Here is a 12,502-nt window from a genome sequence, read left to right as displayed (position 1 = left end):
ATACTGATTCAGGCTCTGATCTCTTATACTGATTCTGGCTCTGATCTCTCAGTATAATTCTGGCTCTGATCTCTCATACTGATTCTGGCTCTGACATCTCGGTCGAATTCTGGCTCTGACCTCTCGGTCGAATTCTGGCTCTGACCTCTCAGTCGAATTCTCGCTCTGACCTCTCAGTCGAATTCTCGCTCTGACCTCTCAGTCGAATTCTGGCTCTGACCTCTCAGTCTAATTCTGGCTATGACCTCTCAGTCTAATTCTGGCTCTGACCTCTCATACTGATTCTGGCTCTGACCTATTAGTCTAATTCTGGCTCTGACCTCTCAGTCTAATTCTGGCTCTGACCTCTCAATCTAATTCTGGCTCTGATCTCTCATACTTATTCTGGCTCTGACCTCTCAGTCTAATTCTGGCTCTGATCTCTCATACTGATTCTGGCTCTGACCTCTCAGTCTAATTCTGGCTATGACCTCTCATTCTAATTCTGGCTCTGATCTCTCATACTGATTCTGGCTCTGACCTCTCAGTCTAATTCTGGCTCTGACCTCTCAGTCTAATTCTGGCTCTGACCTCTCGGTCGAATTCTGGCTCTGACCTCTCGGTCGAACTCTGGCTCTGACCTCTCGGTCGAATTCTGGCTCTGACCTCTCGGTCGAATTCTGGCTCTGACCTCTCGGTCGAATTCTGGCTCTGACCTCTCGGTCGAATTCTGGCTCTGACCTCTCGGTCAAATTCTGGCTCTGACCTCTCGGTCGAATTCTGGCTCTGACCTCTAGGTCGAATTCTGGCTCTGACCTCTCGGTCGAATTCTGGCTCTGACCTCTCGGTCGAATTCTGGCTCTGACATCTCAGTCTATTTCTGGCTCTGATCTCTCAGTTGAATTCTGGCTCTGGTCTCTCATACTGATTCTGGCTCTGATCTCTCATACTGATTCTGGCTCTGACCTCTCAGTCTAATTCTGGCTCTGATCTCTGTCTGATTCTGGCTCTGACCTCTCAGTCGAATCCTGGCTCTGACCTCTCAGTCTATTTCTGGCTCTGATCTCTCAGTTGAATTCTGGCTCTGACCTCTCATACTGATTCTGGCTCTGATCTCTCATACTGATTCTGGCCCTGATCTCTCATACTGATTCTGGCTCTGATCTCTCAGTCTAATTCTGGCTCTGATCTCTCAGTCTAATTCTGGCTCTGATCTCTCAGTCGAAATCTGGCTCTGACCTCTCAGTCTAATTCTGGCTCTGATCTCTCATACTGATTCTGGCTCTGATCTCTCAGTCAAATTCTGGCTCTGATATCTCATACTGATTTTGGCTCTGACCTCTCAGTCTAATTCTGGCTCTGACCTCTCAGTCTAATTCTGGCTCTGACCTCTCAGTCTAATTCTGGCTCTGATCTCTCATACTGATTCTGGCTATGACCTCTCAGTCTAATTCTAGCTCTGACCTCTCATACTGATTCTTGCTCTGACCTCTCAGTCGAATTCTGGCTCTGATCTCTCATACTGATTCTGGCTCTGACCTCTCAGTCGAATTCTGGCTCTGACCTCTCAGTCGAATTCTGGCTCTGACCTCTCAGTCGAATTCTGGCTCTGACCTCTCAGTCTAATTCTGGCTATGACCTCTCAGTCGAATTCTGGCTCTGACCTCTTAGTCGAATTCTGGCTCTGATCTCTCATACTGGTTCTGGCTCTGACCTCTCAGTCGAATTCTGGCTCTGATCTCTCATACTGGTTCTGGCTCTGACCTCTCAGTCGAATTCTGGCTCTGATCTCTCATACTGATTCTGGCTCTGATCTCTCATACTGCTTCTGGCTCTGACCTCTCAGTCTAATTCTGGCTCTGACCTCTCGGTCGAATTCTGGCTCTGACCTCTCGGTCGAATTCTGGCTCTGACCTCTCGGTCGAATTCTGGCTCTGACCTCTCGGTCGAATTCTGGCTCTGACCTCTCGGTCGAATTCTGGCTCTGACCTCTCGGTCGAATTCTGGCTCTGAGCTCTCGGTCGAATTCTGGCTCTGACCACTCGGTCGAATTCTGGCTCTGACCTCTCAGTCGAATTCTGGCTCTGATCTCTCATACTGATTCTGGCTCTGACCTCTCAGTCTAATTCTGGCTCTGATCTCTCATACTGATTCTGGGTCTGACCTCTCAGTCTAATTCTGGCTCTGATTTCTCATACTGATTCTGGCTCTGACCTCTCAGTCTAATTCTGGCTCTGATCTCTCATACTGATTCTGGCTCTGATCTCTCATACTGATTCTGGCTCTGATCTCTCAGTCTAATTCTGGCTCTGATCTCTCATACTGATTCTGGCTCTGACCTCTCAGTCTAATTCTGGCTCTGATCTCTCATACTGATTCTGGCTCTGATCTCTCATACTGATTCTGGCTCTGATCTCTGTCGAATTCTGGCTCTGATCTCTCATACTGATTCTGGCTTTGACCTCTCAGTCGAATTCTGGCTCTGACCTCTCAGTCGAATTCTGGCTCTGACCTCTCAGTCGAATTCTGGCTCTGACCTCTCAGTCTAATTCTGGCTCTGAATTCTCATACTGATTCTGGCTCTGATCTCTCATACTGATTCTGGCTCTGACCTATTAGTCTAATTCTGGCTCTGATTTCTCATACTGATTCTGGCTCTGACCTCTGAGTCTAATTCTGGCTATGATCTCTCATACTGATTCTGGCTCTGACCTCTCAGTCGAATTCTGGCTCTGATCTCTCATACTGATTCTGGCTCTGATCTCTCAGTCTAATTCTGGCTCCGATCTCTCATACTGATTCTGGCTCTGATCTCTCATACTGATTCTGGCTCTGATCTCTCAGTCTAATTCTGGCTCTGATCTCTCATACTGATTCTGGCTCTGACCTCTCGGTCGAATTCTGGCTCTGAACTCTCAGTCGAATTCTGGCTCTGGCCTCTCAGTCCATTTCTGGCTCTGACCTCTCAGTCTATTTCTGGCTCTGACCTCTCAGTCTAATTCTGGCTCTGATCTCTCATACTTATTCTGGCTCTGATCTCTCATACTAATTCTGGCTCTGATCTCTAATACTTATTCTGGCTCTGATCTCTCATACTGATTCTGGCTCTGATCTCTCATACTGATTCTGGCTCTGATCTCTCATACTGATTCTGGCTCTGATCTCTGTCGAATTCTGGCTCTGATCTCTCATACTGATTCTGGCTTTGACCTCTCAGTCGAATTCTGGCTCTGACCTCTCCGTCGAATTCTGGCTCTGACCTCTCAGTCGAATTCTGGCTCTGATCTCTCATACTGATTCTGGCTCTGATCTCTCATACTGATTCTGGCTTTGACCACTCAGTCGAATTCTGGCTCTGACCTCTCAGTCGAATTCTGGCTCTGACCTCTCAGTTTAATTCTGGCTCTGACCTCTCATACTGATTCTGGCTCTGATATCTCATACCGATTCTGGCTCTGATCTCTCATACTTATTCTGGCTCTGATCTCTCATACTGATTCTGGCTCTGATCTCTCATACTGATTCTGGCTCTGATCTCTGTCGAATTCTGGCTCTGATCTCTCATACTGATTCTGGCTTTGACCTCTCAGTCGAATTCTTGGTCTGACCTCTCAGTCGAATTCTGGCTCTGACCTCTCAGTCTAATTCTGGCTCTGATTTCTCATACTGATTCTGGCTCTGATCTCTCATACTGATTCTGGCTCTGACCTATTAGTCTAATTCTGGCTCTGACCTCTAGGTCGAATTCTGGCTCTGACCTCTCGGTCGAATTCTGGCTCTGACATCTCAGTCTATTTCTGGCTCTGATCTCTCAGTTGAATTCTGGCTCTGGTCTCTCATACTGATTCTGGCTCTGATCTCTCATACTGATTCTGGCTCTGATCTCTCATACTGATTCTGGCTCTGACCTCTCAGTCTAATTCTGGCTCTGATCTCTGTCTGATTCTGGCTCTGACCTCACAGTCGAATCCTGGCTCTGACCTCTCAGTCTATTTCTGGCTCTGATCTCTCAGTTGAATTCTGGCTCTGACCTCTCATACTGATTCTGGCTCTGATCTCTCATACTGATTCTGGCCCTGATCTCTCATACTGATTCTGGCTCTGATCTCTCAGTCTAATTCTGGCTCTGATCTCTCAGTCTAATTCTGGCTCTGATCTCTCAGTCGAAATCTGGCTCTGACCTCTCAGTCAAATTCTGGCTCTGATCTTTCATACTGATTCTGGCTCTGATCTCTCAGTCAAATTCTGGCTCTGATCTCTCATACTGATTTTGGCTCTGACCTCTCAGTCTAATTCTGGCTCTGACCTCTCAGTCTAATTCTGGCTCTGACCTCTCAGTCTAATTCTGGCTCTGATCTCTCATACTGATTCTGGCTATGACCTCTCAGTCTAATTCTGGCTCTGACCTCTCATACTGATTCTTGCTCTGACCTCTCAGTCGAATTCTGGCTCTGATCTCTCATACTGATTCTGTCTCTGACCTCTCAGTCGAATTCTGGCTCTGACCTCTCAGTCGAATTCTGGCTCTGACCTCTCAGTCGAATTCTGGCTCTGACCTCTCAGTCTAATTCTGGCTATGACCTCTCAGTCGAATTCTGGCTCTGACCTCTCAGTCGAATTCTGGCTCTGATCTCTCATACTGGTTCTGGCTCTGACCTCTCAGTCGAATTCTGGATCTGATCTCTCATACTGGTTCTGGCTCTGACCTCTCAGTCGAATTCTGGCTCTGATCTCTCATACTGATTCTGGCTCTGATCTCTCATACTGCTTCTGGCTCTGACCTCTCAGACTAATTCTGGCTCTGACCTCTCAGTCTAATTCTGGCTCTGACCTCTCTGTCCAATTTTGGCTCTGACCTCTCGGTCAAATTCTGGCTCTGACCTCTCGGTCGAACTCTGGCTCTGACCTCTCGGTCGAATTCTGGCTCTGACCTCTCGGTCGAATTCTGGCTCTGACCTCTCGGTCGAATTCTGGCTCTGACCTCAAGGTCGAATTCTGGCTCTGACCTCTCGGTCGAATTCTGGCTCTGACCTCTCGGTCGAATTCTGGCTCTGACCACTCAGTCGAATTCTGGCTCTGACCTCTCAGTCGAATTCTGGCTCTGATCTCTCATACTGATTCTGGCTCTGACCTCTCAGTCTAATTCTGGCTCTGATCTCTCATACTGATTCTGGCTCTGACCTCTCAGTCTAATTCTGGCTCTGATTCCTCATACTGATTCTGGCTCTGACCTCTCAGTCTAATTCTGGCTCTGATCTCTCATACTGATTCTGGCTCTGATCTCTCATACTGATTCTGGCTCTGATCTCTCAGTCTAATTCTGGCTCTGATCTCTCATACTGATTCTGGCTCTGACCTCTCAGTCTAATTCTGGCTCTGATCTCTCATACTGATTCTGGCTCTGATCTCTCATACTGATTCTGGCTCTGATCTCTGTCGAATTCTGGCTCTGATCTCTCATACTGATTCTGGCTTTGACCTCTCAGTCGAATTCTGGCTCTGAATTCTCATACTGATTCTGGCTCTGATCTCTCATACTGATTCTGGCTCTGACCTATTAGTCTAATTCTGGCTCTGATCTCTCATACTGATTCTGGCTTTGACCACTCAGTCGAATTCTGGCTCTGATCTCTCATACTGATTCTGGCTCTGACCTATTAGTCTAATTCTGGCTCTTATCTCTCATACTGATTCTGGCTTTGACCACTCAGTCGAATTCTGGCTCTGACCTCTCAGTCGAATTCTGGCTCTGACCTCTCAGTCTAATTCTGGCTCTGACCTCTCATACTGATTCTGGCTCTGATATCTCATACCGATTCTGGCTCTGATCTCTCATACTTATTCTGGCTCTGATCTCTCATACTGATTCTGGCTCTGATCTCTCATACTGATTCTGGCTCTGATCTCTGTCGAATTCTGGCTCTGATCTCTCATACTGATTCTGGCTTTGACCTCTCAGTCGAATTCTTGGTCTGACCTCTCAGTCGAATTCTGGCTCTGACCTCTCATTCTAATTCTGGCTCTGATTTCTCATACTGATTCTGGCTCTGATCTCTCATACTGATTCTGGCTCTGACCTATTAGTCTAATTCTGGCTCTGACCTCTAGGTCGAATTCTGGCTCTGACCTCTCGGTCGAATTCTGGCTCTGACATCTCAGTCTATTTCTGGCTCTGATCTCTCAGTTGAATTCTGGCTCTGGTCTCTCATACTGATTCTGGCTCTGATCTCTCATACTGATTCTGGCCCTGATCTCTCATACTGATTCTGGCTCTGATCTCTCAGTCTAATTCTGGCTCTGATCTCTCAGTCTAATTCTGGCTCTGATCTCTCAGTCGAAATCTGGCTCTGACCTCTCAGTCAAATTCTGGCTCTGATCTTTCATACTGATTCTGGCTCTGATCTCTCAGTCAAATTCTGGCTCTGATCTCTCATACTGATTTTGGCTCTGACCTCTCAGTCTAATTCTGGCTCTGACCTCTCAGTCTAATTCTGGCTCTGACCTCTCAGTCTAATTCTGGCTCTGATCTCTCATACTGATTCTGGCTATGACCTCTCAGTCTAATTCTGGCTCTGACCTCTCATACTGATTCTTGCTCTGACCTCTCAGTCGAATTCTGGCTCTGATCTCTCATACTGATTCTGTCTCTGACCTCTCAGTCGAATTCTGGCTCTGACCTCTCAGTCGAATTCTGGCTCTGACCTCTCAGTCGAATTCTGGCTCTGACCTCTCAGTCTAATTCTGGCTATGACCTCTCAGTCGAATTCTGGCTCTGACCTCTCAGTCGAATTCTGGCTCTGATCTCTCATACTGGTTCTGGCTCTGACCTCTCAGTCGAATTCTGGATCTGATCTCTCATACTGGTTCTGGCTCTGACCTCTCAGTCGAATTCTGGCTCTGATCTCTCATACTGATTCTGGCTCTGATCTCTCATACTGCTTCTGGCTCTGACCTCTCAGACTAATTCTGGCTCTGACCTCTCAGTCTAATTCTGGCTCTGACCTCTCTGTCCAATTTTGGCTCTGACCTCTCGGTCAAATTCTGGCTCTGACCTCTCGGTCGAACTCTGGCTCTGACCTCTCGGTCGAATTCTGGCTCTGACCTCTCGGTCGAATTCTGGCTCTGACCTCTCGGTCGAATTCTGGCTCTGACCTCTCGGTCGAATTCTGGCTCTGACCTCTCGGTCGAATTCTGGCTCTGACCTCTCGGTCGAATTCTGGCTCTGACCACTCAGTCGAATTCTGGCTCTGACCTCTCAGTCGAATTCTGGCTCTGATCTCTCATACTGATTCTGGCTCTGACCTCTCAGTCTAATTCTGGCTCTGATCTCTCATACTGATTCTGGCTCTGACCTCTCAGTCTAATTCTGGCTCTGATTCCTCATACTGATTCTGGCTCTGACCTCTCAGTCTAATTCTGGCTCTGATCTCTCATACTGATTCTGGCTCTGATCTCTCATACTGATTCTGGCTCTGATCTCTCAGTCTAATTCTGGCTCTGATCTCTCATACTGATTCTGGCTCTGACCTCTCAGTCTAATTCTGGCTCTGATCTCTCATACTGATTCTGGCTCTGATCTCTCATACTGATTCTGGCTCTGATCTCTGTCGAATTCTGGCTCTGATCTCTCATACTGATTCTGGCTTTGACCTCTCAGTCGAATTCTGGCTCTGACCCTCTCAGTCGAATTCTGGCTCTGACCTCTCAGTCTAATTCTGGCTCTGAATTCTCATACTGATTCTGGCTCTGATCTCTCATACTGATTCTGGCTCTGACCTATTAGTCTAATTCTGGCTCTGATTTCTCATACTGATTCTGGCTCTGACCTCTGAGTCTAATTCTGGCTCTGATCTCTCATACTGATTCTGGCTCTGACCTCTCAGTCGAATTCTGGCTCTGATCTCTCATACTGATTCTGGCTCTGATCTCTCAGTCTAATTCTGGCTCTGATCTCTCATACTGATTCTGGCTCTGACCTCTCGGTCGAATTCTGGCTCTGAACTCTCAGTCGAATTCTGGCTCTGGCCTCTCAGTCTATTTCTGGCTCTGACCTCTCAGTCTATTTCTGGCTCTGACCTTTCAGTTAAATTCTGGCTCTGATCTCTCATACTGATTCTGGCTCTGATCTCTCATACTGATTCTGGCTCTGACCTCTCAGTCTAATTCTGGCTCTGACCTCTCAGTCTAATTCTGGCTCTGATCTCTCATACTTATTCTGGCTCTGATCTCTCATACTGATTCTGGCTCTGATCTCTAATACTTATTCTGGCTCTGATCTCTCATACTGATTCTGGCTCTGATCTCTCATACTGATTCTGGCTCTGATCTCTGTCGAATTCTGGCTCTGATCTCTCATACTGATTCTGGCTTTGACCTCTCAGTCGAATTCTGGCTCTGACCTCTCCGTCGAATTCTGGCTCTGACCTCTCAGTCGAATTCTGGCTCTGATCTCTCATACTGATTCTGGCTCTGATCTCTCATACTGATTCTGGCTTTGACCACTCAGTCGAATTCTGGCTCTGACCTCTCAGTCGAATTCTGGCTCTGACCTCTCAGTCTAATTCTGGCTCTGACCTCTCATACTGATTCTGGCTCTGATATCTCATACCGATTCTGGCTCTGATCTCTCATACTTATTCTGGCTCTGATCTCTCATACTGATTCTGGCTCTGATCTCTCATACTGATTCTGGCTCTGATCTCTGTCGAATTCTGGCTCTGATCTCTCATACTGATTCTGGCTTTGACCTCTCAGTCGAATTCTTGGTCTGACCTCTCCGTCGAATTCTGGCTCTGACCTCTCAGTCGAATTCTGGCTCTGATTTCTCATACTGATTCTGGCTCTGATCTCTCATACTGATTCTGGCTCTGACCTATTAGTCTAATTCTGGCTCTGACCTCTCAGTCTAATTCTGGCTCTGATTTCTCATACTGATTCTGGCTCTGATCTCTCATACTGATTCTGGCTCTGACCTCTCAGTCTAATTCTGGCTCTGATCTCTCATACTTATTCTGGCTCTGACCTCTCAGTCTAATTCTGGCTCTGATCTCTCATACTTATTCTGGCTCTGACCTCTCAGTCTAATTCTGGCTATAACCTCTCATTCTAATTCTGGCTCCGATCTCTCATACTGATTTTGGCTATGACCTCTCATTCTAATTCTGGCTCTGATCTCTCATACTGATTCTGGCTCTGACCTCTCAGTTGAATTCTGGCTCTGATCTCTCATACTGATTCTGGCTCTGATCTCTGTTGAATTCTGGCTCTGATCTCTCATACTGATTCTGGCTCTGACCTCTCAGTCGAATTCTGGCTCTGACCTCTCATACTGATTCTGGCTCTGACCTCTCAATCGATTTCTGGCTCTGACCTCTCAGTCGAATTCTGGCTCTGATCTCTCATACTGATTCTGGCTCTGATCTCTGTCGAATTCTGGATCTGATCTCTCATACTGATTCTGGCTATGACCTCTCATTTTAATTCTGGCTCTGACCTCTCATACTGATTCTGGCTCTGACCTCTCAGTCGAATTCTGGCTCTGACCTCTCAGTCTAATTCTGGCTCTGATCTCTCATACTGATTCTGGCTCTGATCTCTCATACTGATTCTGGCTCTGATCTCTGTCGAATTCTGGCTCTGATCTCTCATACTGATTCTGGCTCTGACCTCTCAGTCGAATTCTGGCTCTGATCTCTCATACTGATTCTGGCTCTGATCTCTCATACTGATTCTGGCTCTGATCTCTCATCCTGATTCTGGCTCTGATCTCTGTCGAATTCTGGCTCTGATCTCTCATACTGATTCTGGCTGTGACCTCTCTGTCTAATCTGGCTATGACCTCTCAGTCTAATTCTGGCTCTGACCTCTCATTCTGATTCTTGCTCTGACCTCTCAGTCGAATTCTGGCTCTGATCTCTCATACTGATTCTGGCACTGACCTCGCAGTCGAATTCTGGCTCTGACCTCTCAGTCGAATTCTGGCTCTGATCTCTCATACTGATTCTGGCTCTGACCTCGCAGTCGAATTCTGGCTCTGACCTCTCAGTCGAATTCTGGCTCTGATCTCTCATACTGATTCTGGCTCTGATCTCTCATACTGATTCTGGCTCTAACCTTTCAGTCTAATTCTGGCTCTGACCTCTCAGTCTAATTCTGGCTCTGACCTCTCAGTCTAATTCTGGCTCTGACCTCTCAGTCTAATTCTGGCTCTGATCTCTCATACTGATTCTGGCTCTGACCTCTCAGTCTAATTCTGGCTCTGATCTCTCATACTGATTCTGGCTCTGATCTCTTATACTGATTCTGGCTCTGATCTCTCAGTCTAATTCTGGCTCTGATCTCTCACACTGATTCTGGCTCTTATCTCTTATACTGATTCTGGCTCTGATCTCTCATGCTGATTCTGGCTCTGATCTCTCATACTGATTCTGGCTCTGACCTCTCAGTCTAATTCTGGCTCTGATCTCTCATACTGATTCTGGCTCTGATCTCTTATACTGATTCTGGCTCTGATCTCTCAGTCTAATTCTGGCTCTGATCTCTCATACTGATTCTGGCTCTGATCTCTCATACTGATTCTGGCTCTGATCTCTCATGCTGATTCTGGCTCTGATCTCTCATACTGATTCTGGCTCTGATCTCTCAGTCTAATTCTGGCTCTGATCTCTCATACTGATTCTGGCTCTTACCTTTCAGTCGAATTCTGGCTCTGATCTCTCATACTGATTCTGGCTCTGATCTCTCAGTCTAATTCTTGCTCTGATCTCTCATATTAATTCTGGCTCTAACCTCTCAGTTGAATTCTGGCTCTGACCTCTCAGTCTATTTCTGGCTCTGATCTCTCAGTCTAATTCTGGCTCTGATCTCTCATACTGATTCTGGCTCTGACCTATTAGTCTAATTCTGGCTCTGATTTCTCATACTGATTCTGGCTCTGACCTCTGAGTCTAATTCTGGCTCTGATCTCTCATACTGATTCTGGCTCTGACCTCTCAGTCTAATTCTGGCTCTGATCTCTCATACTGATTCTGGCTCTGATCTCTCATACTGATTCTGGCTCTGATCTCTGTCGAATTCTGGCTCTGATCTCTCATACTGATTCTGGCTTTGACCTCTCAGTCGAATTCTGGCTCTGAATTCTCATACTGATTCTGGCTCTGATCTCTCATACTGATTCTGGCTCTGACCTATTAGTCTAATTCTGGCTCTGATCTCTCATACTGATTCTGGCTTTGACCACTCAGTCGAATTCTGGCTCTGATCTCTCATACTGATTCTGGCTCTGACCTATTAGTCTAATTCTGGCTCTTATCTCTCATACTGATTCTGGCTTTGACCACTCAGTCGAATTCTGGCTCTGACCTCTCAGTCGAATTCTGGCTCTGACCTCTCAGTCTAATTCTGGCTCTGACCTCTCATACTGATTCTGGCTCTGATATCTCATACCGATTCTGGCTCTGATCTCTCATACTTATTCTGGCTCTGATCTCTCATACTGATTCTGGCTCTGATCTCTCATACTGATTCTGGCTCTGATCTCTGTCGAATTCTGGCTCTGATCTCTCATACTGATTCTGGCTTTGACCTCTCAGTCGAATTCTTGGTCTGACCTCTCAGTCGAATTCTGGCTCTGACCTCTCAGTCTAATTCTGGCTCTGATTTCTCATACTGATTCTGGCTCTGATCTCTCATACTGATTCTGGCTCTGACCTATTAGTCTAATTCTGGCTCTGACCTCTAGGTCGAATTCTGGCTCTGACCTCTCGGTCGAATTCTGGCTCTGACATCTCAGTCTATTTCTGGCTCTGATCTCTCAGTTGAATTCTGGCTCTGGTCTCTCATACTGATTCTGGCTCTGATCTCTCATACTGATTCTGGCTCTGATCTCTCATACTGATTCTGGCTCTGACCTCTCAGTCTAATTCTGGCTCTGATCTCTGTCTGATTCTGGCTCTGACCTCACAGTCGAATCCTGGCTCTGACCTCTCAGTCTATTTCTGGCTCTGATCTCTCAGTTGAATTCTGGCTCTGACCTCTCATACTGATTCTGGCTCTGATCTCTCATACTGATTCTGGCCCTGATCTCTCATACTGATTCTGGCTCTGATCTCTCAGTCTAATTCTGGCTCTGATCTCTCAGTCTAATTCTGGCTCTGATCTCTCAGTCGAAATCTGGCTCTGACCTCTCAGTCAAATTCTGGCTCTGATCTTTCATACTGATTCTGGCTCTGATCTCTCAGTCAAATTCTGGCTCTGATCTCTCATACTGATTTTGGCTCTGACCTCTCAGTCTAATTCTGGCTCTGACCTCTCAGTCTAATTCTGGCTCTGACCTCTCAGTCTAATTCTGGCTCTGATCTCTCATACTGATTCTGGCTATGACCTCTCAGTCTAATTCTGGCTCTGACCTCTCATACTGATTCTTGCTCTGACCTCTCAGTCGAATTCTGGCTCTGATCTCTCATACTGATTCTGTCTCTGACCTCTCAGTCGAATTCTGGCTCTGACCTCTCAGTCGAATTCT

The sequence above is a fragment of the Leptodactylus fuscus genome, chromosome 3 (genome assembly GCF_031893055.1).
Source record: "Leptodactylus fuscus isolate aLepFus1 chromosome 3, aLepFus1.hap2, whole genome shotgun sequence".
Taxonomy (NCBI): domain Eukaryota; kingdom Metazoa; phylum Chordata; class Amphibia; order Anura; family Leptodactylidae; genus Leptodactylus; species Leptodactylus fuscus.
The sequence above is the reverse complement of the archived record's forward strand: the minus strand, read 5'-3'. Positions refer to the sequence as shown.